Source organism: Cyprinodon tularosa, unplaced genomic scaffold (assembly GCF_016077235.1).
Source record: "Cyprinodon tularosa strain WSP-4 unplaced genomic scaffold, ASM1607723v1 ctg270, whole genome shotgun sequence".
Taxonomy (NCBI): Eukaryota; Metazoa; Chordata; class Actinopteri; order Cyprinodontiformes; family Cyprinodontidae; genus Cyprinodon; species Cyprinodon tularosa.
The window spans coordinates 2,167,806-2,190,342 of record NW_024038975.1 but is presented as its reverse complement, the minus strand read 5'-3'; the positions used below and the strand labels follow the sequence as shown (position 1 = coordinate 2,190,342).

At 36.7% G+C, this 22,537-nt stretch overlaps 1 protein-coding gene across 2 annotated transcripts in view; it reads left to right on the top strand.

Annotated features, from left to right (window-relative positions):
- Positions 1 to 1,236: 1,236 nt before the first annotated feature.
- Positions 1,237 to 22,537, top strand: part of myo16 (myosin XVI) — a 128,544-nt gene continuing 107,243 nt past the window's right edge. The window contains exon 1 of one of the 2 annotated variants that reach the window (XM_038289661.1): positions 1,237 to 1,387. The gene's annotated coding sequence lies outside the window, so the exon portion shown is untranslated. Of the gene's footprint in view, positions 1,388 to 10,739; positions 10,946 to 22,537 lie in introns of those variants that run through there. The other variant, XM_038289662.1, reaches the window with a different exon arrangement.

Genomic DNA, 22,537 nt, shown 5'->3' with positions numbered 1-22,537 from the left:
GGATTGTTTTTGAACTTTATTGGAATTGTCCAGTATGTTTTACATAAATGAAACCTTCTGACCACTCTTTTTAAAATGATAAAAAAAAGAGAAGATATCCAGCAGAGTAGGTGAAGACTTAAATGAAATGTAGAATCCCATAAATTAGCTGAAATAAATTTTAGTTCCAACGAAAGTATAAATACAACATAGAGTACGGCAGGGAAAAGACCATATCAGGACACACATTTCTTTCAGCTATGTATAGGAACACAGGTTTACCAAAATTGGAACATAACTAATTGTAAAAATTTTGCCTTATCATATATCTTGATTTCAGCTTTGCAACACTTGAAATTTTTCAACCTCCACAGCTTCACAAAATAAAACAGTTTGTAATGCAATGATATAGTTTAATCAGCAATAGGTGGCTGTCAAATCTGCTGCAGCTGCTGGTGCTATTGAATCAATATAGCCAAACATTTCTGAGTAAAATTCAGTCACCTTGAAAAATCTATGCCACAGAGATTTCCTACTAGTGAAATATATAATTATTGAATATATAATTATATTCTGGTAGGTCGGCGTAGATTAGAGGTGGCCAAGTTCAGTACTCATGATCTACTACCCACATCTAAATCTAATACAGTAAGTGTATTCGCTAATCAGCAGTCATTCAGCTCTACAGAGCCCTCTTAACTGCTTTATGTAATTTAATGCAAAGTTTTTTTCCCGTTTATCCCCTATTCTCTGTACCTGAACCTTAATGCAGACACTAAAGACTTAAAATTAAGAAGAAAGAGCTGAAATGAGGAAAGAAAGAATGTGGGAAAGACTTGTTTTTTCTGCATGGAACATTGTCTGCATACTTGCTTCTTGTTCTTGTTTCTGTGCCATTGTCTCTGGGTGTAGTTCTCCTCTGCTATTTCACTACAGCTTACAAAGACACGTAATGCAAATGTCATAAAGTGTAAACAGCCATGTGTCACTCATCTCTACCATCTGCTTATGGGCTTTTGGTAAGTACTTGTAATTGGAGATTTAAACTCCTGTTTCTCTCTTTCTATTTCTCTTTACACACAAACATACTGACAAGCACACACTCTGATCCGCAAACTCCTAAATCTCACTCCCTCGTAGTCTCACTGACTCTCTCCCTTTCAACTACTCCCCTCTTTTCCCCCAAAACTGCCCACCTCCCCCTTCTTGCCCTCCCTCTCTCTTAAACTCTCTTCATCTCTCTGGTGGGATCTCAGTGGATGATTTCAAGCCTGTTGGTGTGGATGCAGGGGGAACTGGGAGTTGGCATCTCTAACGCTTATTCTGTATCTGAAACCAAGCTATTTCTGGATTTTATTCCCAAGCTGGAAACAAAATAACACTTGAAACTACGGTGAATTGCTCTGAGGTATGGTGCTAATTCTCTCCTGTCATTGTCTGTTTCCTTATCTGTTGGTCACATGAGGCCCAAGCTGCACTGTTGGATCATTGCTTGAAAAAAAAAATAGGTCAAATATTATTTTACTGGTAATATATCATTTGATGATGGAAAGGTTGAATGCCTTCTCTCTGATAGCAAAAGTTGCTATGTTTTCTTCTACTCTTGAGCTTTTATTTGGCCTGAAATAATCCATGTGTGCCGACTCAAAACTGAAAAAAATGGATTTCGATATTCTGGCTTGATGTCTGAACACAAAGCACACGTCTCTCTAGGCAACCTCAAAGCTGTCTGAGTGTGTGCTGGAAATCCTCCCAGTTAGAGAAAATCTTGGCATCTTTCATCTAAGCACTATGGACTTGTACTGTATTGTGTCTGTGGTGTATGATGTCTCTTTTAAAATATTTTTTGTTGTTTTTGTATGTGTGTATTATCATTGAGCTTGGACAAACAGTGGAGCAGGTCTGGTGGGCTTGAAAAAAGTCGGACTAGTTTTGTTCTATTAAACAGAAAAAGAGTGGTGTGTTTTTGTTTTCATAACAAAGACTAAGGAATATTGTACCTTATTCTTTTATTTGTATTATGTTACATTTTTTGAGAAATAAAACAGAATCATCTGAAGTTAGATGTAGCGAATACTCTGAAATGTAGTTTTCAAAGTGTGATACCCTTGATTAAAAATTCCATAATATGACAACATCATGGCATTTATACTATTTATTCAAGGAACATTTTTTTTTAAATCTAATTCTACTGTACACTTTAGGCTTGAGTACCATATGTCTGTTTACTGAAACTACTTCTAAACAGCAAGTTTACATATTTTTAGAAGTTAGAAAATGTAAGGGAACTCTCTTCTGCATCTGATCATAAGTGAAGAGAAAAAGGCAGAGAAGGAGCAATGTGACCTACTCCTTGCAACCACACACTCTTACGTCTCATTAAAGGGACCATTCATTCAAAAATAGTGGATTTTATATTCTTAATAGATGATTATTATACTATAAAACTTGAAATCAGAACATGCTTGTGCCATCAATATATTTAATACCTGATCTGATAACTTAGAATCAAAAGATTTTTGGTATAGTACCACTTTACAATAAGGCTTCTCTTATAGATGTAAAAAAGTTAAACAAGTAAGGACTAAATTAATCTGTAGATACTACAAATCATTCTTATGTGTTAAATTGTGCATTTTTTAAGGGTTAGCAAGAGACAAAATTGCCCACTTTCCTGTCAAGTAGTGATCCTGAGCTGTTCAACTATATTTGTTATATAGCTTTGCCTATACAAGAGGGCAACAGAGGGCAACCAAGAAAAACCTAAGAACTCAAATATACCCGGAAAACACAACAAAATAAGAATTAAACCAATAAAACTAGAAAACAAAGAAAAACATGGATAAAAGTGAAACTGAATACTCAAAAGAAAACTTAACAGAACCAAGACCATGACAACAATATATACTTATATATACAGTATATATATATAGTCTATTCATATGTAAATGCAGTTGCATGACCAGTATGAGTAACACCTACTCATTCAGTTACGTATTTTGGTTATATAAATGAAATAAATCTGCCTTTATTGATGAGAATAAAATGCCAGTTTTATGTAACACCAGCTGACTCACAGTGGGATGTTGCAAGAATGTGGGTAAACAGAAACGTTTAATGATATTAAAAGATAAACATAAAGAAACCTGGTGGCAACATGTATGTAAGAACTTTGGGTACGAAAAAGGATAGGGCAACAATGAGAAATCAAAACAAAAGAAAATGTGAACAAGGTTTATAAAGGTTTATAGAGTTTTATGAAGGATAGAAACTTATGCCAATACTAAAAGATTTAGACAAAAAAGTGTGAGTGTAAATCAGGTGAATAATACAGAGACATGTTGAGCATGTGCAGAAGAAAAAGGAAGACACAGTGGGTGGAACAGATTTAATGGTCCATAACATGTTCTCTAGTTGCACAATGAAATAAATTTGCATCAGTATGGCACTATTTTTGTTTTTTGCTTTTTTTGCCCCCCCCCCAAAAAAAAAAGACAGATGAGAGCCTTAGCTTTTGTTTCACATGGGCTCCCAGATGGCCTCATTTAGATGCAGCTTTTACCCGCCCAGTACTTGTGAGAAAGACACAGAGACGAAAAAAGTGCATCTGACTTCATCTTGTTCTGATCTTAGAGATCTTCTAAATCCGAACTGCTGAGGCACAATGTGAAAAAATTGTATCATGATGCTCTAGGAGCACTGTCCATTTCAGGGGGTCTTCCTCTTCAGAAATTTGCTTTTGTTTCCTCTCTCTCTCTGTGTGGTTGCTACACCCATCTTCCCTACTCCTACCAGAATTAGAGTGGGGGTTTGTTTTCATGTCAGGCTGAAAAGATTCTCTACTGAACTGCATTCACAACACAACATTTGACCCTAAGGGCAGTGAGGGCAGAGGGGCTGTATGTGTGTATGCCTGCAAGGTCCTTCACCTGATCTGCTCTACGGGTACCACACTTAGCCTCGCCCTGCCCTAACCTGCTCTAACCTACATCCTTCAAGTTCTTCCTTTTTAGTCTAAGTACAAGTTGTTGATGTTTTTGTGAGTGCATGACGTTGCTCCCTGTATCTCTTGTGTTTTGCTTGGACACAGTTCTTTAATTTTTGTTCCACTGTTGACCCTGTGGACTGAGACAGGCTCCAGAACAAGTCATAGGCATACTAAGTTGCTTTTGAGAGCTCTCCAGGTCACTCATGCTGACCTGGAGAGCTCTAAGGTCCTAGTGGCTAAAAGTAACACAGTGCTACTTTAAGGAAAAAAAATCCTACATGAGATATTCCTCCTAGAATGATTGGGATCCAAATCTATATTTTAGAGTAAATACAAACTTTGATCTGTAGAATATGCACTATATACCACTTTTTTGTCTGATTTTGATTTTAAATTATGGAAAACTTTCATTTAGTATCAGTCATTTTAAAAAGGAAATGCAAAACCACATATGCAGCTTTGCCTTGAGGCCTAACCAGTGAATGTTTTTTTTTTGTTTAATCAGCTTTACCCTTTTTATTTTATTTACCTCCTATCTCTGAAGATTATGTTCCAATGGCTACTTTTCAAACTCACCCAACTCTTTCCAACATTTTTGCCTAATTTTTATAGTTTTGTTAGAATATTATCTTAATCATATTTTCACTCATTTAGGAGAAAATGGTTGTTGATTAAAACTATGATAAAAATTTTCATGAACAAAATTAACTTGCATTGTCCATAAGGTTTGTGTAGTTTTCCAGCTTTGTGTGCATTGTAATGTTACACAGTGGAAACAAGTCCCAGATCAACAGAGCAGGTGATAGAAATAACCTTGTTTCCATATCTGGATAAATTCAAATGTTAGAGCTCCGCTGTTGTTGTTGGTTAGTTGAGACCATGCTGTCTTGCGCCAGCCTTGATTTTAGAGGCTTATCATCCTCATCCCTGATGATTATGAACTGATTTATTGGTTACTGGGAATAATAATACAAACTAGGCATTTTCTCCTCCAAGTTTTCATTATTAGAAGGCTTTTGATGAATCAGCAACCCGCTGGCTGGGCTGCCCTGCTGAACCCATGTTTAAGATTAATTACATAGCCTCTTCCTTGCATCACTTAGAGAAGCAATGCTTATTTCCAGTGGTCAGTAAAAGATTCCTACTAAGTAAAAATAACAGCTTAGGAGAAAAAATGTTTTAAAGGCAAAACATGAAGTGTTGCTGTCAGTAATACACTGAATGTAATTTAAAGTTCAAATAATGGCTTATCTATTTATAGATGGTAACTACTCCTTTTGGATTAGTTAACCTCTTACCACCACCACTACCCCCACACAAACACACACACACACACACACACACACACACGCACACACACACACACACGCACGCACACACACACACACACACACCCCTGCACATAAACACAGACTCTGAATGGATAGTTTAATTAAAAGTGCCTGGTCTCAGAGGGCAGACAGCTGACTGAGTGGACTCTATAGGGGGTTAAAATGGGATTATAGAGGTTATGGCTCATTTAGACAGAAGGGCCTTGGGTTATTCTAATCTATTTTGTTATTTTTTATTTAAAAAAATACATCTACAAGCATGTATATTTCATAGCTAATTTTTAAAAGGATGTTGTTGATATCTTTACCTATATATCCTTTGGAGATGTATAATAAAAATGCATACGATCTACCTTATGCATAATCTGTCATGATTTCAAACACTATAGTAGTAAAGTATTTCCATTATGACCCTGGGTAGATATTCAATGTTTTCCCACAGGTATTAGTGGTGTTCAAATGTGCACTGGACATCCACTATGTTTTAAGGTCTTTATACAACAAGAAGATATGAAATCCTGCACAGGATGCTATTAACACTTATTCATTTGTTAAATTTTAAAATATCTTGAAAGGAAATTTTCGAAGCAATAAAAAGCACAATACTGGGACGGCAGCCACTGCGTATAAAAACTTTAGGGAGAGTTTATGTTCCTTTTACTGCTTCAATGAACCGTTTAGTATCAACACATTAACATGCTGTTTATTTTGCTTTTATTTATATACCCTATAAGCAAGTTACTGTTTAATGGGATTTTGCAGCATATTAGATTATGATTTGATGCAATGTTCTCAGCTGTTACTTATCTCTGTAAAGTTACAACCAAGTTATGCTTTTTGCAGTTCAGTTAGCTATATTTTTCTTATACTGTATATTGTAGGTTTTTTAACTAAATAATAGCATAGGTTATCATCCGTAATGCATTGAACATGCATGTGTTTATGTAACTTTCAACCATTAAAAGCTGGAAACCAGCGTCCTCCCTTTTGTTTTGCTGATGATAGAACAACTAAAACTCTCCAAACCTAAGAATAGGATGCAAACAGTGTGCTTTATCTACCCTTTTTTTTTTGAAAATCTTCAACCCAAAATATAACTGATGATTAATTTCTTGCTATGTTCTTAGTAGATTGTAGTCATCTATTATGTTTTGCCTTTTTCTTTGTTATAAAAATCCCATATTTCTGCATAAATTGAAAATTCAAGATGGAGACGAGACCCTGGCTTTTCTTTAAGTGAGGCCCATGGGAATGGACAGTTGGTTGACTCAAACAGCAAACTAATGACAGGTGGTGGCAAGCACTGCTGGCAGCAGCCACAACATGTTATTTGGGACTGTTCCAGGAGGCTAAGATTAAATCCAAACCTTTGGTCTGAGATTCCCCCTCCCTCCCATCTGATAGAGTATTATCATGAAAGCAGTCCAAAGGGACTAAGCTCGAAACAGGTGAAGCAGCTGATATGAAAACTAACCTAAACCCAAAATTATAGCTGTCTTTGTTAGAGGAAGGCTGCTGCCTGCTTGACATTTTTTCCTATAGAAGACTTCCTCAATGTTAATGACGGCATGCTGTTGCTGGAATCTGACTGGTGGCCTGAGTGACTTCCTTCCAAGGCTATCATTAGATGCTGTGTCAGTAGAATGAAAACTAGGGTCAGGGTCAGCCTCTGGGCTTGTTGAGACTTGTGACTACGTGTGTGTATGTTTAAAATTCTACGAATTGCCTGATTGAAACTAAAAAGAGAAATGTGCTTTTGCATTCCACATTCTTGTTAAATTCCTCTTTATGGAGAAATACCAGTGGAACCTGTAAAGATGCAACAAACTTAAACATGAATAGCATAATTCTATGTGTAGGTTTAGCTACTGCAATCTGGATTTTGCAACATGATTCATGGAGCAAGTTGGGGGCAGTAAAAGTATTGTTCAGGGAGAAAAATAACTTTAGAAGGACAGAGAGAAGCCACCAAAAAAGATTAGGGCAGCCACTAAAGCATCTGGTTTTCTTTTTGCAGGGCAGGTGCATCCAAAGTAGCCACTTCAGTGTTATTGCCCACAATAAGTGGTTAGCACACACATACACACTTACTCATATGCTGACCCTCCCCCTCCCTTCACACAAATACTTATCCACCTACCTGCTTCTTTTGCTCGTAGCTAAATTGGGTCTATTAGAGTGCTGACTGCAAGCACAGTTGCAGAGCTATGCTAATGATTTGAACAGGATTGGTTAAGCATTCGCTTTAAAAACATGACTTTGATGTTGCCAAGAAGCAGTGGGGGAAGTTTCTGCAGAGATGAAAGATAGAGTCAAGCTGTGATGTTTGTGTGCCTTATGTCAAACATGTCATCTCTCTTATTTAACCTTAACCAACTGAACGTAATGGGGGCTGATATGCCCATCTGTCAATGCTATGATCTATTCCTTTGTACTAACCTGGTTATCTCCAGCTAAACTGATATTCTTTGAGTCAGTATTAAGAGTTCAAGTGTGCACTGAGTGTGCCTAGAATAACCATATAGTGCTTCTTGATCACTGGCAGAAGATGGTTAGTTAAAGGCAAGATGATCAGAGGTAAGCATAATGTACTTTAGAAGCGAAGAAATTATAGAGTGCACTGCCTGCTAGTGTTGTTAAATTCACTGTCATTTCTGTGAGTGCAGATAAGAGCACCGAGGCAGGGTTAATTTCAAGGTAAAGCAGAAATTCACACCTTAGTCCAGCGAAAGTTTTTTAAGATTAGGATTGTAGGCTCCCTCGGGAGTGTATCTAATTCAGTTAATTTCATGCTTCTAAGTTACCTTAGTACCAATATTATTGGGAAATGTCTACCTTCTCTCCTCAAAGTGATGTTTCTGTTTTCAGAATTAAAAAAATAGTGGCAGATTTCAAAGATTATCTTTCACAGGGCGTAAGGAGTTGATTAGATCCATCTAGGTATTTAGATGGAGGTTGAATTAAAAGTCATGAGCAATTAAAATATTACCTACTGCAGATCATCCTTTTATTATCTTTACTCTGTTGTTTTTTCACTTGTTTGTCCATTTTGTCCTTTCTTAAATGTCACTAATGATTAATCACAAATACAGCAAATTACAAGAGGGTTGCATCTTAAGGTTGGAGGACGGAAGCCCCTGAAGACAGGATGGTTGTTGGCCACGCAGTTCTTTACCATTAGTAAGACGTCAGTGTGTTTTGATATGGTTCGACTAGCTTTTTAGACTTCCTCATTAGTAATTATTGATTAAGATTATTGTGTACACAAACACTATAGCAAACTAGCAGCATCAGTTTACTCCCGTTAGGTCTCCATCTCGAATTCTTTAATTTAGTACAGCTTAATGGCTTTTTCTCTCTTATTCATCCAACATGCTGTCTTGTCGCCTGTAGCCTTTTCCATTTAGTCTGGCTAAAAGCTATTAGCCATGTAGAAGGTCCTCCATTGTTGCCTTGTGCTTGTGTCACATGCAGATGGTGGGGTTCCTTGCTATGAGAACCTCACCACAAGAACATAGCTGTGGTACTTAGTTGTAATGGACAACCGCTTGTACTGTAAAGACTTAACACAAACCAACATGAGGTAAGAAAGGCGGTACCATGGAAAAATACTTTGCTTTTAAACAGTTACACTTACCTAAACAAACATACCAAGGTTTCAGTATTTTTTTTACAATCATCTTCAAAAAACAATAAATTTTCTAAATGTGGATACATGATTTTATTTACATTCAGAAGAATTGAATTTATGATGATAAAATAAAGAACTGCGTTGACACTGATCTCACACAGCATATATACATATATATACATATATACATATATATATATATATACATAAAATGTCCAATTTGTCCGATGTGAAGTCATCCATGTTAACTGTGTCCGACATATCAAACAAAGCGTAATATTCTAGAAGAATTTTGTGGATACTCAGAAGCGACTGGTATCCAGCTCAACTCAGACACAGATGGTGTCAACTCCACATAAGGTGAAAAAAGTTTAAAAAATTAACCTTATGTATGAGCACGAGCTAACGAGCAGAAGAGTCCTGCAGTAATATGTTTTGTCACAGGTGGAAAACTCTTTAATTGTAAGGTTTCAGAACAAAGGACCTAAAATTTAGCCAAGACAGACATTGGTATAACTTAAAACATTTATTTAACCTAGTGGGCTATGGATCCATGGTATCATTGGCTAGGGTGTCTATAATGGACATCTATAAGAGAGAAACACAGGATGATTATGAATCCGTGAGTCACTAGCCTGGTTTGACAGTTCAGTTTGTGCCCAGAGAACGAGGATTCCAGCAGGTCGGCTGGCAGTGGCATTAGGGAACCCTGAGTCAGAAAATGAATGAAAGTAGTCCTGTTCTAGTTGCTTTTGGGATCTGTAGCCTAATTCATGTCACTTACAATGTTTTACAGTCCCTACTTTGTTTTGATTGTACAAATAAATGTATTAAAGTGAAAATTTACTAAGCAGAGAACATAGGCTGTATGTCCCTTCACTGATAAAACAGTCTGTATAAAACCAACACCGAATAACTTTTCAACCTTCGTCAAATACTTGCACTAAGCAATTTTGAAGAGGGTGGCAATAGCCTTGCAACATAAAATAACTACAAATGTGCAGACTGCTTTATGGCATATGGCATCGTTGAAGTAAGACTGACACTGTTTCAGATACATAAACTGCTTGCTTGCTCTCTTAATCATACCTTTTCAGAACAATATAGGAGACAATATCAACTTGACTTAAAAGCGATCATTTCACAAAAAATAGATTGCAATAAAATGCCTCAGGCACAATTTATTTTACATAAGAAGTTTGAATAGATGATGTAAGGCAAAGCCAATCATGGCAAAAGTTGAAGGAAGCTTGATCTGAGGGCTGATACTGCTGGTAGTTTGTATTGGATAAAATTGTGATCTGCGTTAAGTTTTCACTACCACATCTCCAAGGTCAGTGTCAGCATAAATGGCAATGAGGCATGTAATGATGGTTCTGTCATTAATTATTCATCATCTGACTCAAGACAGGATTGGGGGTTGTGCGAAAGCAACAAATCAGTACATCTCTAAGCTCCTAGTTTATATGTTCTTTTTTGTGCAGAAGAGAGAAATCTATGCAATGGATTGATAGTATTGTTTTAATTCTCAGTTTGCTTGTTACCTTGCCAAAGAAATATGGAGCTATTGCCATAAAGAAACAACCTCCGCCCGATATGTGCACCAATTTATCAGGACACAAAGGCTACCTGAGGTGAATCCAGGCCCCTCCCACTTCTCTGTTCCTCCTACATTTTTTTTTCTTTGTGATGTGATAGTGGAGAGGAGTAGAGGGAGGGTGCTTGTGAGGCTGGGGGTGTTAACTGCACCCTTCAGATGGGGTATGTGGGCTGGGCTTTCTGAGGTCTGGGGAGGGGGAGAAAGAAAGACAGATGTACAAGAATTTACAGTTACAAGCTGTAGAGTTTCCATGACCACGGGTAGGAGAATGAATGAATGACATCACAGTGGCAGGGACGTGAGAGAGTGTGAAATTGATTTGCTGGTGTAGCAGAGGGAGAAGGTCCTTGTTGGGTTTTCACCACGCTTACACATTTCCCTCCTCTCTGTGTCTCCTGTTAAAGGGGCTCTCTCTGGTAAGGCTTTGCTTTTTATCTCTTCACTCGTAATTCTCACAGAGTTGGTTCATTATTAGAGGAGTAATGTATGCGTAAGTGTGTTTTTTTTCTTAACCTTGTGAGAAACAAATGTTGGCATATGAGAGCTTTATCTTCTATGCTGCTGTCGGTGTGTCATTGGGAATGAAGAGAGACACAGATGTGCCATGCAGTTGTCAGAGTGTCTAAATTTACCACAAGATGCTTATTGGAGAAGAATGTCTGTGTTTCTGGCTGGGAATGAACAGCTGATTGTAACCAAAGGTTCCTGTGTTTAAATCCATGCTGTTAGTGAATAAATTAAAGCACCGTTGTTGTTCTCAAGAGAATGTCTGAAGAATTCAAAGATGGGTAACTTGTTTGTTGTAGTTGTTTAAGTCATTATTTCTCTAAGGCTAATTGTGTTGCTACTTTACATTAAAGAAGTGTGTACTTCACTTCCAATATTATATTAACTTTTGCGTTTTAATGTTTTAGTAATACAGATTTTTATTTGTTGTTCCTCTCTGAGTAACCAAAAATAACATTCATTGCAAAGTTAGTGTTTTTTTTTTTAAGAATTTTAAAATTATATACATAGCATACACATTTTTACATCTTTGCTTTTTAAATTAAAGTTGGCAATCTATATATTTCTTTTTTTCAACAGCTGTTGAAAAAAAATCTTAGGCATGGATGCTTCAAAAAAAAGTTTTTTAGTTATTAGAAACTAAAAGCAGTCCTAAATTTGAACCGAATACATTTTTGTTTAAATTAATTTTGTATTACTGTCTCATAATATCATAAATAAGATAAAATAATTGAAACATTTATTTGTTAAAATTGAATATCTTGAATATTCTAATTTAATTATTGTATAGTGTTGGCCTGATATTGAATTATTATGACATGGCATTATGGGGGAGATATATTTCATTTTGCATTGAAATAAATGTGGAAGTTCCCCTTTATTGACCCTTGCCTCGCATGACAAAAAGTAAAGTGGAACTTAAAAAGCTGAACATCACTGCAAAGTCTATCAAAATCCACCCAGAATGATGGCAGAGGAAAGGAATGCAGCGGATTAGATAAGCGGTCAATGGATTAACATTTAGAGGATTTAAAGGCATCATCTTTTAATAGGACTAGCAACTGGATCTGGTGGGGTTTTTCTATGGATTCAGATTTACAAAAAAATCTGCACAAGGCAACAATTTTCACAAAGCATTACTGTTTTATTCAGCAAGAACATAGAACAGTAAGTAATAACTGAGTTCAGGATCATAAAACAGAAAGGTTTAAACTCAACGGGGGAATATTATTTCTAGAGTTATCGTCATGTCCAGCCTCTGTGCTCTTGGAAGGCTCTGAGCATCAATTATAAATAGAGAAGTATGAATATACATGAGGCTGCTTCTCATAATTTAATTTGAAACTAAGAAAAAATAAATTACTGTAGACATGGCTGTAAGGTTTATTTCTGCATTTTGTCCTGCTGTGGAAAACGTTTTTTTTCTCATAGGTTGGTAGGTATTATAAAAAGAAACTATCTATCTTAAAAGCTTTGAGGGCATATAATTTAGAGCCAAGCTGGCATATCTATGTTTAAAAGCTCCACTGAGTGCCAGCTTTTTAGGCAGAATCACTGGGGGCAGAAGTTGGTCAGCACTACAGAGCTACATAAGCACAGAAATGCCCTATGGCAGCATAAAACCCATCAAGGATTTCTTTTATGATTTTTTTTTTCTAATATTGTAAGTAAAAAAAAAATAACTATGCTAGATGTAGGCCACTGCAATCTAGCTCTTCTCAGTAAGCTTATTTAACATGAAATTTTGGGCTAATGTTACCTATTTCTTATTCTTCTTTTTCTTGTTGAAATTACTTAAGTACAGAACAAATTTGAATATAAACATATATTTAGATTGACAATGGGTCAGTCATGCCTTTTTGTATCTAACTAATATATCATTGCCAGGGATCTTACCAAACATCCACAAAGAGTTCTCTGTTGCAGCAAATCTCCCTGATAACTTTATTCTTACATCCTTCTTTGCTTGATACTTTTCAGCTCCCACTGTTCCAAATTTGTTGGCGAAATTGTACATAAATGGTTCTTATTGGAAAGGTGGGCATTGTTCCTATAAATTCAACCTTCTTAAAGGTATTTTGGAGGATTTCTGAAAATTTTTTAAAAGACCCGCCATCTCTGCTTTAAAAAAAATCCACATGCTCAACCCTGTACCCGCTCCCAAGAGGGAACGCCTATTAAAGCATGCGGAGCATGCACAAGCCCATTTATCCTTGTGCATGCTCTGTTTAAAGTCGTAGGGAAACGGCTGTTCCAAACGTTGCAGTTCCGAATTCTCCCGAGTGGTGCACGACTTTACATGAGTGAATAAAGTGAATTTGATTGGTCGTTTACCAAGAGGGCAGGGTTGTGATGGAAGGTTCGCAAGCAAGTTTGATTGTGGCCCGTTTCTCTGAAAGATCCTTGCTAACCAGTTAACAACTTAATGCTAGTAGGTTCCCAAAGGGAAATTACATTGGGACCAAGTAGCACTAAATTGAAGACTTAGAAACAACACTGTCAAGGAACGCTAAGGACAGTGGAAACAAGAGGAGGAGAGTTTTGTGTCGGAAGTCCTGGATGAGTCTGCTCCATCTCCTTTCAATGGAGCACTCAAAGAGCTGGGTGTATTAAGTTGAAAGTTTTCTTTTCTGTTGCTGTTGTTCAACAAAAGTACGTTTTAAGATCATTGGAGGCGAGAACATTATACTTTTTAAGTGTCACTATATGGCCAATTTACCAATTTTAAGCGTTATTTATAAAAGATGTTCCAAAGTTGAGAGGACCGTGGCAACCAGTGGAGCTCAGAAAATAACAGCAGCCAGGTCTAATCCTAGTCCGTCTACAGTAGGGTGACCAAACGTCCGTATTTCCCGGGACATATCCGTATTTCACGTCCTGTCCCGGGCGTCCCGGGTTTTTTTTAGAAAGTGAGGAAATGTCCTGATTTCACTGCGCACGTTGCTCCGTGTGACGTAATCCCTGAGCCGCGTCAATGCGGGCAGCCCTGCTCTTAATCAGAGGCTCTGTTCGAAAACCTGGGCTGCATCCTCCAAGGACGCGGTCTACCTAGACTGGATCCTTCGAAGTCCTTGAAAATAAGGAGGCCAGAAGAGTTTTGTCTGTAAACAGGTCTACCCTTCGGCGGGTTTTACCGGCGTATGCTCTGTTGCTTAGCAACCGTGAAAGTTGACACACAAAGCAGGAAAAGAATGAATACCGAGGTTTTCAAAACTGTTTGTTTATTTATTTACTTTTAAAAAAGTTAAAGCGAACAAAGACTACACTCACAAGAATCCAGAGTGGAATAAAGATTCCAACCACCGGGAGCAGGAACAAATAAAATCAAATGTAATGATAGAAACCTTAGTCAGTTAAATAACCTGCTGCTGTCATTCTGCACATCTCTGATGTTGCTGCTATTTTCAGATATCCATTACTGTAAAAATGTCCATAGCTGCATATTGGTTATTAATTATCCAGTTTTATATTGTTAAAACACTTTACAGTATTTTATTGTTTATATTTTAACTCTTCCCTATTATGTTATTCTTATACATTTTTCTAAGGTCCTCATTTGTGTGACCAGTTTCAATAATCTTTCTGCTGCTGTAAATTTGCCCATTGTGGGACAATAAAGGGACATTCTATACTATAAAAGGGTTAGAAATACATAAGTAAATCTAAACAATGTATGTATAAAAATATATCTGCAAAATCTCTAATATTCAACAACAAAAAATACTTAGTTAAGCATATTGTGCAAAACAACAATAAAAAAATTAAACTCCTATCAGATTTATAGTTCCCACTCTGCAGATCTATTAGAATCTGTCCTTAAATTACAGCCAAACTCATTTACACTGTAACAGATAAAACCTTTAGATAAACCAAACATTACCGCCACATATCTGACTCAATAACCATTAAAACAACTATTTTCATTCATTTCAGACGGAACTATTCACAGAGTTGTATTATATTAAACTGAACTTCCAATTTTCACCACTGTTCTGCGCCAAGTAACATTTCCTCTGATCACGGAGCAAATCCCGATGATGAGACATTTGTTATTTCAATCAATTAATTAGCCCCCCCCCCCGCTCCAAGGTGTCCTGGTTTTCCCAAATGAAAATATGGTCACCCTAGTCTACAGCGGCCCTCTCTCAGCATACCAGTGTGTGAAGGACCGCTGGCTATGATGGCTATATTTTTGTGTTATTTGGCAAAATATTAATTTGATTTGTGTAAACCAGACTTTGTTAATTATTATTCCATCACTAAATGAAAAAAAAAATCTGAATTTGTTATTATCTAGAGACTAATAATAACAGAAGGTGAAAAGCAGCTCCAGACTAGCACCTCTCCAACTATACATCTGTAACGGTCACCACTAATCTGCGAAGATTCTTATTTCAACCGTTAGGTATATTAGCTGCGACATATGAATCAAGATGCTATGGCCAAAAAAGCTTGATTGACAGATGGCCGTTGATATATGATTGTCCGAATTTAGGTGTACAGGCTGACATATAATTAACTGGCCTGATAAGATAAAGAAAAAAAAAAAAACAAATTTTAAGATTGGATTTTTTTTTTATGGAAATTTTCTAAATTTTGGGACAATAATAATATCATCTGATAAAGAGTACACTTATATACATGTTTTAGCAAGAATGATTTGACATTGAAATATGATTTCCATACAACTTTAAAAGTTGATATAAGAATAGCTAATACAAGCCTACTGAGTCTGAATGTCTGCCCCCAAATCCCTCAATCCCTATATAGAGTTGGGACTATATAGTGGACTTTATAGTGAACTCTTAACTGACCATTCAGATAGATTATCATCACTTTTTGCTCCCCGTTGGCCATGTAACTCGTCCACTGCGTGGGTGCCTGTGGCATCTTTGTAATTAGTCACTGCTGTCCAATGCAAACACGAGGCCTCTGATTGGTCAAATCTACATCCACTCTACTCTTCCTGTGTGGTACCTTTCCAGCTTGTTTTGTTTGTAATACTGCCATTGTGGAAAACGACCTGTGAAGATGGACCAGCTAGAAGAGCGAGATGCGTGAGAACACTGGGATCCTTTTTCCACCTGGATCCCCACTCTTTTTCGCCCTTGTGTCCCTCCGTTGTCGCACAAACTTTCCCCTTGCGTTTTTCCACTTCCTCACCATCTCGGCCGTATCTAGACCCAAAGCTAGTTCGTGATTGTCCCTCTTGCGTTTTGGCGTGGAATAACATAACGCAGACCGCGCTTCAAAATTGGGCATAAATCAAAAATATTTGTGTCACGCCTGCGACAAGCTCACTGCACCACACTGCTGCGGGAGAATAACCAGCCCTGTGACAGCAAATCCCATAATGCTTTGCGAGGAGAGCTCTCCACACAAAGCATTCCGAGATATATCTGCCTCTTCTGAGGCCTTTCTTTGTAGTTCGTACTTCATAGACACTTTTTCTCTTAGGACCCTCTGCTATTTTCAAAGGACCACGGTGAGAAGGGTGAGCTGCAATGGTTGGCTGAAATCATAGCTCACCACAGATATACACCTAAAAGGGCGCATGTGCAGAAAAAGATAGCTAACTTTGGATGAGCATGTAGGATAGCCTTACGTAAACATATCACCAGAATGATTGACAATTAGGAGGACCGCTTATTTAAATATCCACTGGGAAATAAAAGATCATCCTCTATATCTTGATGTGTGTCAATGTTTTTTTTTTGTTGTTGTTTTTTTCTGGTGCACAAAATGTAATTGGATTATTGTATGTATTACAAGTGGTAAAATAAACCTGTTGAGTTATTAACCTTTTAAACAAATAGCTAAATGTTTGCAAACTCACCATCAGCAGGTTTGCAGCTAGTACAGACTGAAAGTTAAGGGTTCCTATGGTTTCCCTCTGTATGCAGTTGGAACAATACATAAAATAAATGCCTGCCTTGCATATACAGCTATATGTAACATTTGCTGTTTTTTTATTGTTTAATGACTTCTTCTGCTTCACATTACGAGGTAATGTGTTTGATGTGTGATTAAAAAACTAATTTTAAAGGAACAGTCACTATATTGGGTTTTAATCATAATTTCATATTCAACTAAGTTTTCCCATACTGTATCAATACTATCGAAACCATTACAGCAGGTACCCCATTATCCAGAATAGATACCTTTATTCCCTAAAACGAAGAAAGAAAAGTAAAAATGCATTTAAGCAAGATTACAGAACTAAAAAACATAAAATGTCCCCTATAAACAATCTAATGATCTTTGTGCTTTGGAAGGTCATCAACATTTTCTAGTTGTGCAGTCCAAGATGGGCATACTGCCCACCTTTAATTAACTATAATATTAAGTAGCTTCTTTATTTTTTCTCCTGTAACTCTTGCTCACTTATACCTACTCATCAGCATGGTGTCTGCATGGCTGTATAGTCCAAATATTTTCCTTTGCAAAGCTGGTATGTGTAATCTGTCCAATCGAGAATTTCTGGACTGACATGAGACACATTAGAAACAATGCAACTATCGATAGAATGTACAACAGCTGTTTAGCAAATGAGCTGTTTCCATGCTAGACTCATGATTAGTGTTCTGCATACATCTCTGCATTTTCTTTATGTTTCTGTTTAGGAGTAAGAGAAAATACATGCATGACACAAACCCTGGGAAATATCTCTTGTCAGTTCACTCCAACATGTGTTGCGAGACATATCATATTTCTATTTTTGTTTTTTCCTGCCTTCAATGACTTTGCATCTGAAAATCACCTCTGCTTTTCCCAAAACAATCATTGACTGCAATAATGATAAATGTCTTGGAGAGAGTGAGCAGCACAGAATATGACTGTTTGTGCACATTTGCTCAGAAAAACAACAGAAATGGCATTTCACTAATGATTGATGCTTGACTTTGAACAGCTCTCTATAAAGCATGATAGCATAAGCTGAGTGGTAATGCAGGCAAGTGTTTGGAGCCAACTGTGCACAAGTCTGTCGGCTCACTGTGACTCACTGGAACAGTGTTAGTGTGTCTGCCAGTGGTCATTGGTTTCATCCTCAGTCATCAGGGAACACAATCATTGAGTAGGAGGATGCTGTCTCTTTGCTGGAAACTGCTCAACTCAAAACAGTTGCGGTGGCTGTGCTATTCTTTTATTTGTTTTGTGTATTGACTGTCTCTCACTGATTCTTGCATGCGTCTTTTATGTTCCAGTGTTGTCTTTTGTTCCTGCAATTGGAAGCAGGTTGCTAAAGAAGTGATAAGTAGAGGAAAAAAGAATGCCAAACGATAGCCGAACTTTCCTTCAGCAATAGGGGGTAAAAAAAAAAGGGAATGAAAGCAATTTAGAAAGAGATGCATCCACATACAGAAAAAGTCAAAGGCAATGTTGGTGAAAAGAGAGAAAGAAGAAAGAGAAATTATGAACTCAAGTTATTTTATGGTGATCCTCTGTCTGTCCTCTGCTGGATTTTTCGATTATTCATCTTCTTTATTCATCTTTCAAATATCTCCTGACTCTGACATATTTTCCCTTCTTTTTTGTGATACCACTGATATTTTCTATTTTTCTTGACCAGCAGAGAAAAATGGGCTCAATCACTTTTTGAGCTTCAAGCAATTACCCCTACAGAAGTTACCGTTTAGTCATTCCCTTATGTCTTCTCTTGACAGTTGAGTCTTCATCTGTAAAAAACAAGGAGCTCAGATTTTATGAGGTATTTTTGTTCATGCACTTATTTGTGTTGACATCATGAAAATGGGCTTCCTTTTTGTAAAGAGTAATTCAAATTATAATTTAAGGAAACTTTTTAAAGCATTTGATTTATTTAGAATACTACAGACATTAGATATTTATGAATGTGTCAAGACACACCCAAGATAAAGGGCATGTTTGACAAACTTCATGGTTTCATAAGGGTCCTGTCCAGGTAAAGCATCTACAAAGCTAACAGTATTTGAAATACATTAACAAAACGAGGCCAACTCCTTGGAAACCCTTAGTTTCTGAGAGTAATCCCCAAACCACATGACAGGCTACAAACAGGCGTGTTTATGCTTACAAATCAACCTACACCGACTCTTTCTAAACATGCATGTGCTGATGCAAAATATCGGCAGACTTAAGACCAGCAGACCAAGTTGTTCTTATGTTTCAGAAGCTATTCAAGCTGTTGTACAAATTCATTGATTTGATATTCATAATAAATGGGCATCATTATCAATGTCCATCTTGTAGTGTATAATATTGAGGTCTATAAAACTGTAGGTATTATATGTTCTAACATAGGCTATTATCCATCCATCCATCCATCCATCCATCCATCCATCCATCCATCCATCCATCCATCCATCCATCCATCCATCCATCCATCCATCCATCCATCCATCCATCCATCCATCCATCCATCCATCTCTAGTATTTTGCAATCTTAGTGGAATTATAACTCTTAGGTATGGGTTAATTATAAATTATAGGTATAGGTTAACAACGTGGGGGAAACCCATTTAATTTTTGACAAATCGCAGAAGGATATCAATATAACTTCATTCTTCCAGTTTACCAACAAAAAAGATATTGGTCATTAGTCTGTGGACAAAGTGAGAATTACACTGTAAAATGAATGTTTTTTTAACGGTGTGGTGAAAATATGCAAAACTTCTAAATAAGTATGCTGTTGATTGCTTAGTTTTAAAGCAAAAAGAACCAACAGTTATATACCTACTGTTTCAGGATCAGAACTGAAGTATCCAGTATTCAAGACGGACAAACAGTCAGTTTTCTCAGAACGTTTATTGACAACAGAATCGGAGTAAGCGGTGTCCAAGGTAGGAACCTCTGTGGGTGGAGATAGCAGGTTTGTGACCATATCTTTCTGGAAGTAAATGATCATGAACATGCGAGTCACTAACCTGGTCTTATAGTTCAGTCCGAATCCAAAGAGAGAGGAGGGTTTCATCAGGTTGGCTGCCAACGCCGTGCAGTGGTTGCTGCACAGAGAGTCCCAGACGCTGATGTATCACTGGTCAGAGGACAAGCAGCAGATCAGAACCAAGCAGATGGGTGAAGGCAGGATCATCTAGTGGATGGAGCCAAAGCTGATGTCGGTGACGTAGTCAGTTGTCAGAGCCAGGAAGTCAGTTAGCCCAGGCCTGGGTTAGAAAATTGATTTTCTGCATTGTCTGTTCATTGTTAAAATTTTCTGTTATACATTCTGTTTGAACTTAAAAATGCCGTTTTCTATTTAGTCTATATGGGGATAGCTCCCTCAGGAATAAAAAGGACTAGGGGGTCAACAATAAAATGTAATAATGCAGTATGGGTATGTTTAATATCCCCATTTTTTCTCAATAGCCTACTTTTCTTCTGATAAACAAGGCTAATATGAACCCAGATTCTAGCTTATTAACAAATATGACCGTAAAGCATTTATTGTTATTTGATTTAGACTGTTATTTGATTTTTACTCTTTGATTTTTGTGCAAAAATGCAGAACAACCAAAAGATACATTTAAGCTTTAATGTTTTTATAAGTCTTGGGCAAAAATATATTATTAGCAATAGATATTTAACAATATATTTTAATTTCATATTTTAGTCATCCAAAATTAGCTAATTTTGAATAACTATGGTAAATGTAGGCTTTAAAATTCAATAAGACAAAAAAAAATAATATTTGGGATCAAATATTCAAAATCCTAAGAAAGAGAATAGATTGGAAACAGTGGATTTAGCCTTATTTTCATTATTTTAGATTTTTTTGTCAAAAATATTTGCAAGTACTGCAGATGGATATTCAGAGACAAATATATTGCTAGTGTAGAAACATGTTATTAATGCTTAAAGTCCTGCAAGGATGTCTTGTGAATGACATGATGGAAAATTCTTTAAATTTGGATTTTTAATTTTTCAAAGCTTAGACATTATCATGGTGCTGAATTAATGCACAGTGGCAACCTAGTTGTAGTCTGAGGAGAAAATCTTTTTTTTTATTAACTAAAGCTTAAAATAAAAGATGAGCAAAATTATTTTAGTAGAGAAACAGTATATTAGCTAGTATACACTAGCAAAACACTAAAAAATGTCAACAAAGGAAAACATCGCTATGTCACGAGCACAGCAAAAGTCTCTCAGAATTAAAGATCTCTGTTCTATTTCCACATAAAATTTTTTTTAGTAGTGATTGCTTCCTTTTAGATTTCATTTTAAAGCAGCATTGCATGATGGATTCATTCTGTGTATTGGTTTGATTTTCTTCACTCTATGTATGCCCTCCATCTATCTCGCTGCTTAGGTGCTTGACCTAGTTGTAACTACAGGGAGGTGGGAGCTGTTAAAACATGACATCAACGCATTACCTTCTTGCTGTTACATTTACAGAGCACCTGCCTGGCAGCAGGATGTCTCACACTAAGACCTTGTGTTACCTTTTAGCCCAGCGTTCCAGCATGTCACAGGCGAGGGTAAACCTAGAAAGATTTCACAAACAATTGTTTAACTTAGACAGAATTAGGAAAGAAAACATCACAATCAGGGCTTGTGCTTTAAGGTCAAGATGCTATGAGGGAGGTATCAATGCAGCAGTTTTCTTACATCATCTTTTCATTAAATGCAAAGCATTAGAAGTGTGAATGAGTGTTTTTTTTTTTGCATGACCACTTAAGTAGTAATGTAAAAATTAACCACTGGCAGCTGGTTTATATTAGATGCTAGAGCTGAATGCAACAACTGGTTCCTCTGACCTGATTTCCTTAGACAGGAATTTCTCAAGCATCCTGACTTACATTTTACACACGTACGCCAGCTCCACAGTGTATCTCTCATTCCCTTTACATCTGGCTCTGCTGCTTTTCTGCTTTCCCTGACAGCACAAAGTGAATCTCACCAGTTTATCCTGCTGTTTATTCCATCAGATTCATGTTCGGCAGCACTGGTGAAACAGCGGCTTTAGAATATTTCACAGAAGACTGAGCTTGTTATTTCACCATTGGATTTGAAAACACAATTTTTTGTCATAAACAGTCTTCAGCCATATGACTGCAAGCCGAGTATTTTTTTTACATTCATTGATCTCCCTTTCTCAATCAATTCAGTCCTAATTTTAGCTTTATTTATGCAGCTCATTTTAAAAGCAACAAGGGCATACACACACAAAGTACTTTACATAAAAACAAGTTCCAACAAATCTATAAAAAACTGCACATAATATCAGGCAAAGGATGACAAACCAAACATTCTAAAATGCAAATTTATCAGATGTAAAGAAGTTAGAGGACAGAAATGGTAGCTATAAAAACCTGGATGTTCGTAAGCTAAGGTCAACAACTCTAATAAGTAAATAAAAAATCTAGTATAAAATAAACAAAATCATAAAAAAAATTGTAATATGAAATAAAAATAGATGTACAGTAGAAGAAATCAGATTTCTACCCACACTGAATAAAAATTCTTTTTTTCACTTTCAGACTATGACACATACTATACTTTTGTTTTAGGACAGATGGAATTGT